This window comes from Anolis sagrei, chromosome 3, assembly GCF_037176765.1.
Source record: "Anolis sagrei isolate rAnoSag1 chromosome 3, rAnoSag1.mat, whole genome shotgun sequence".
Classification (NCBI taxonomy): Eukaryota; Metazoa; Chordata; class Lepidosauria; order Squamata; family Dactyloidae; genus Anolis; species Anolis sagrei.
Genome location: NC_090023.1, coordinates 6,784,826 through 6,790,825, shown reverse-complemented (window position 1 = coordinate 6,790,825; position 6,000 = coordinate 6,784,826). Strand labels below are relative to the sequence as shown.

Here is a 6,000-nt window from a genome sequence, read left to right as displayed (position 1 = left end):
GCCAGAGCTCCCTGTGTGTCGTCACCACCCCCAGCTCCTTCAAGATCAATCCAGTCACTTCAAGGATACCATCCATCCATCTTGCCCTTGGTTGGCCCCTCTTCCTTTTTCCTTCCATTTCCCCCAGCATCAACGTCTTCTCTAAGCTTTGCTTTCTTCTCATGATGTGGCCAAAGTACTTCATTTGGCCTCTACTATCCTTCCCTCCAGTTAGCAGTTGGGCTTTATTTGGTTGGATCTTCTTTGATTGTAGGTGAACTATAAATCCCAGCAACTACAACTCGCAAATGTCAAGGTCTATTTTCCCCAAACTCCAACAGTGTTCACATTTGGGCATATTGAGTATTCATGTCAAGTTTGGTCCAGATCCATCACTGTTTAGGTCCACAGTGCTCTCTGGATGTAGGTAAACTACAACTCCCAAACTCAAGGACAATGCCCACCAAACCCTTCTAGTGTTTTCTGTTGTAATGGGAGTCCTGTGGGCCAAGGTTAGTTCAATTCCATAGTTGGTGGAGTTCAGAAAGCTCTTTGATTGTAGGTGAACTATAAATCCCAGCAACTACAACTCCCAAATGTCAATGTCTATTTTCTCCAAACCCCAACAGTGGGCAGTTTAGCATACTGAGTATACGTGCCAAGATTGGTCCAGATCCATCACTGTTTAAGTCCACAGTGTTCTCTGGATGTAAGTGAACTACAACTCCAAAACTCAAGGCCAACGCCCACCAAACCCTTCCAGTATTTTCTGTTGATCATGGGAGTTCTGTGTGCCAAGTTTGGTTCAATTCCATTGTTGGTGGAGTTCAGAATGTTCTTTGATTGTAGGTGAACTATAAATCACAGCAAATGACAAAATCAACCCCACCAGTATTCAAAATTGGGTGTATTAGGCATTTGTGCCAAATTTGGTCCAGTGAATGAAAATCCATCCTTCATATCAGATATTTACATTACGATTCATAACAGTAGCAAAATTCCAGTTATGAAGTAGCAACGAAAATAATGTTATGGCTGGTGGTCACCACAACATGAAGAACTGTATGAAGGGGTTGTGGCATTAGGAAGGTTGAGAAACACTGCTTTACTGCACAACACTACCATGTAGGAATTTTGCACACAATCAGTCTGATTCTGCCATAGTGGTTTTAACCTTGGACTTTGACTCTGACGTTTAGGAAAGTCACACTCTCTTAACCTTAAATGAAGACAAAGGCCAATTCTCTTTGAATAAATTTTGACAAGAAAACTCTTGAGAGGGTTGCCTTAGTGTCAACTTGCGTCTGAAATGACATGTTGTTGTTGTTCATTCATTCAGTTGTCTCCGACTCCTCGTGACCTCATGGACCATCCCACGCCAGAGCTCCCTGTCTGCCGTCACCACCCCCAGCTCCTTCAAGGTCAGTCCAGTCACTTCAAGGATGCCATCCATTCATCTTGCCCTGGGTCGGCCCCTCTTCTTTTTACCTTCCACTTTCCCCAGCATGACATGACATGACATGACATGACATGACATGAAGGCACACAAAAACAATAATAATAACAACAACAACCTATAGCCCAGCCCACCAACAGTCTGAACTGACCCTCTGCTTTAAAAGTTTGAGGACCCCTGTTTAAAGTCTTAGTTGTCATAAGGAAATAATTGCAACAATTGCTACAATGGTTCAATGCATCCTTAGAAAGGAAATTAGCAAAGGATTACATCTCTGCCTCCACAGTACGCCACGTGTGTTGTAGATCAGGCTGAGGCTTATGGGTTCATTGATGATTTAGAGATGATTGTGGGATTTCCTGTGGGTTTTCCTGGAGCATGTAGTGATTCAAGTCAGTGAACTGATGGCTCTCTGTGTGGGAAACCTGACTTGCAAAGTGCAGGTCTTTGAGGTTAGTCAGAGAAGCCAGAAACTGAAACATTAGATAAGGAGTTGGGCAAGGAGCTAAATGACATGAAAGGATCCCAGGAAAAAAACACATGGAGCTACAGAGATTAACAAAAGTTCGCGGTTACAGATCAGAGCAGAAAATAGGCATCGTAGGTCAGAGCGATTACGTGGGAAAGTTGGAGAGAAAATTAATAGGAAATTAATAGGAAACGGAATGCTTTCATGGGTGCCTATTAAATAGCAAGAGTCAGTTCAGGCAACGTAGCATTTGAGTGAGAAGCTAGGCCTGAGTTTTCTAGTTTCAAGTCAAGCCTTGGTTTTGGATTTAAGTATCCTGGAAGTTTTCAATCTTCTTGTTTTTTTGTGTTCCTACTCAAGTTTTACTACGTATACCTTTTGCTTGTGAACTTATGCTGTACTTGTGATTTTTAGTTATTCTTAGACTGTGTTACCTTTGGATCTGTATTCTTCCTGTTAGATTATCACCTATTGCTAAACCTTTTTTTTTTTTTGGATTATGCATTTTACGTGTTTTACAATAAACTGTTTGCTTATATTCAGAGGCGTCCCTAGGTAATTTTCAAAGGTAAGCAAACAGTATTTTGGCACACCCCCCCCCCCAAACCAATCATTGATATATATTTTCTGTTTGTCGTGGGAGTTCTGTGTGCCATATTTGGTTCAATTCCATCATTGGTGGAGTTCAGAATGCTCTTTGATTGTAGGTGAACTATACATCCCAGTAACTACACTTGCTGCACTTGCTCCCTTGCCTGACCCGCTTTGGGTCCGGAGGCATGCCTGAATACATGGGACCGGAGGCATGCGTGTGCACCAAAAGTCACCTCTTCTCCTGACTTTCTCCTCAGCCATTGGGACCAAGAGAGAGAGAGAGAGAGAGTGAGGGGGGGTGGAGATGCCCACCTTTCCTGAAGGTAGGCGCAAAAACAAAGGAGGGAGCGGAGGTGGGAGATACCTCCAGCCGCAGGGTCTCTCTCTCTCTCTCTCTCTCTCTCTCTCTTGGTTCCAATGGCTGAAGAGACAGTCAGGAGAAGAGGCGACTTTTGGTGCGCACGCTGGGGTCTTCAGACACGCCTCTGGACCCAAAGCGGGCCAGACGCGGCGAATCCATCCCTTGGCACACCCGTGGATTGGGGAGAGGAGAAGAGGCGGGTGGAGCGCCGGGGGATCGGGAAAGGGAGCCAGTCATGGTGAAGGGATCGAATGCGGAGAACGATTGAGCGCCGGCTCTGCTCGCCTACCCGGTGGCTGGGTGGAACAGGAACGAGAGGGGCTAGGCAAGTCTTAAGGGCCCGGCCCCTTTGGGAAGAGGATCACCCGGCAGCGAGACTAGAAAGCCGAGGCTCCCCCCAGACTGTTAGGGCTGTTGTGAGCTGAGGGGGCGCTCCTCAAGTGGCAGTCGAGGGGCATTTACAGAGGTGCCTCTGCGCCCCTGGCCAAAAAAAGTGTTCTGCAATCGCTTACTTCGCATAATGGACGAGCTGCCCCTGCTTATATTCTGGACTCTTGTGTAGTGCTGTGGTGCTAGGTGTAACAGAATAAGGTTGGACTGGATGGACTTTGGAGTCTCATCCAACTGCATAATTCTATGAAATGCTTCCATGATGAATTATTGTCCAGGAGCTTAGTAAGGTTCTTCTGAGGAGTTTCCTCTCTCTCTCATCCACTGGGCCAGAATGCTACTGATATTTAATTCTAGGGAAATCTTCCTCTTGAACGCGCTCCATGGGATGGCAATTTACAACATACCCAAGAGCCAAGTTGGGCATTTGATGAATGGAGGCTGGATCCAAATGGCTTCTGCACAGCAGCCAATACACATTAGCTCATCCTTGATAGATGAGCCCAGAAAGACCATTAGCCAAGACAGACATAGCCAGAAGCCATCTGTGTACTCCATCGCTGCCTCCTTTTAACTTTATAAGGATTGCAAGAAGTAATCACCTTGTTTAGATGCTGCTATAAGGGAGTTGGGGCTCAGTGTTTACGGGACGAAGGAAGCATGTGTATGCAGAATAAGGCTTTCCTGGGTCTTCCTTCATCTCATTTTGGAAGCTTTTAAACAGAGGCTGGATGGCCATCTGTCGGGGGTGATTTGAATGCAATATTCCTGCTTCTTGGCAGAATGGGGTTGGACTGGATGGCCCATGAGGTCTCTTCCAACTCTTTGATTCTATGATTCTATGATTCATAGCTGAGAAGAGAAACACTCCAGGTATTTGATAATATTGAGCATTGCCAGTTAAAGTGGTGGCTTGGAAGCCGACCATAAAATTACCTTGGACTGGTGTTCCCTCTAGAAATCTCTAGCATCTGATATTAATTGGCAGTCTCCCATCCAAATCCTAACCAGGGCTGACCCTGCTTAGCTTCCAAGATCCAATTTGATCTGGGGCTTTTAGGCTCAGTCTTTCTACTTTAGAAAGTATTGTAACTGTTTTGAGTGAGTCCTGCCTTCTCCCTAGATGTCCTCAGAGCGTCAGCCTCCAATTAGGCATCTTGGACTGCATCCACACACTGTGGAATGAATACAATCTGACACTACTTTCATGGACTGGCCATTAGTTGGACCCTAAGATTTGCCTCTAATATGTTGTTGTTGTTTATTCATTCAGTCATTTCCGACTCTTCGTGACCTCATGGACCAGCCCACATCAGAGCTCCCTGTTGGCCGTCACCACCCCCAGCTCCTTCAAGGTCAATCCCGTCACTTCAAGGATGCCATCCATCCATCTTGCCCTTGGTCGGCCCCTCTTCCTTTTTCCTTCCATTTTCCCCAACATCATTGTCTTCTCTACGCTTTCCTTTCTTCTCATGATGTAGCCAAAGGACTTCATCTTGGCCTCTGCTATCCTTCCCTCCAATGAGCAGTCGGGATTTATTTCCTGAAGTATGGACTGGTTGGATCTTCTCGCAGTCCAAGGTACTCTCAGCACTTTCCTCCAGCACCACAGTTCAAAAGCATCTATCTTCCTTTGCTCAGCCTTCCTTCTGGTCCAGCTCTCACATCTGTTGGTTACTACGGGGAATACCATGGCTTTAACTAGGCGGATCTTGATTGCCAGTGTGATGTCTCTACTCTTCACTATCTTATCAAGATTGGACATTGCTCTCCTCCCAAGAACGAAGCATCTCCTGATTTCCTGGCTGCCGTCTGCGTCTGCACTCATCTTTGCACCTAGAAATACAAAGTCTGTCACTGCCTCCACGTTTTCTCCCTCTATTTCCCAGTTGTCAATCATTCTTGTTGCCATAATTTTGGTTTTTTTATGTTTAGCTGCAACCCAACTTTTGCTCTTTCTTCTTTCACCTTGATTAGAAGGCTCCTCCTCGCTTTCGGCCATCAGAGTGGTATCATCTGCATATCTAAGGTTGTTAATGTTTCTTCCAGTCATTCCATGGTGTGTTCTAATTGTTGCTACTTTGTCATTGTACAGATACGATCTGTTGAGGAGTTACGAAGGTGGAGGCATTACTTTTCATTCAACCCTCGTAGATTCTAAGATTACATAGCAATGAGCCATGAAAGTTAAAGGATTGGTGCACTAGGGCCAAATCTTACACCCCAAACCCCTTCTGCATTTTCAGGGTGCATTTGCACTGTTGAATGAATGCAGTTTGGTACCCCTTTCATTGCAATGGCTCAAGGCTATGGCATCCTGGGATGTGTAGTTTGTAAGGGGCCCAGCACCTTTTGGCAAAGAAGACTAACCCTCTGGCAAAGCTACAGCCAAACTGCATTCATTAGGTGCAGAATACCTTCTGAGCTGTCTGTGATTTAGCAAAGCAAGGGAATGCAAACTGTGGGCGGGGCTTAATCCAGGGGGCGTGGCCAGCCCTTTGATGGACACCTCCCTTCCTACCTCTCTCCTTCCCTGGCAAGTGGAGCTCACAGCAGCAAGTCTTCGCAGCTTGAGGAGATCAGAGACCTCTTCGGGAGCCCCAAGAAGGTCAGTTTGCTTCTTCGGAGTGGGATCCTTTTGATCAAAGGCTTAGCTCTTGAGGGTCCTGCCAGCCCTGCAAGGCAGGCCAAGGGAGGGGAGCCAGGAAGGTACAGGGATAAAGAGTAGAGTTCAGCATAGGAAACACTGCC

The 6,000-nt window shown here is 46.1% G+C and overlaps 1 protein-coding gene across 1 annotated transcript in view; it reads left to right on the top strand.

The window, feature by feature from the left end:
* Positions 1-5,776: 5,776 nt before the first annotated feature.
* The window catches only part of P2RY6 (pyrimidinergic receptor P2Y6), an 83,152-nt gene continuing 82,928 nt past the window's right edge, over positions 5,777-6,000 (top strand). The window contains exon 1 of the mRNA XM_060771262.2: positions 5,777-5,857. The gene's annotated coding sequence lies outside the window, so the exon portion shown is untranslated. The remainder of the gene's footprint in view (positions 5,858-6,000) is intronic.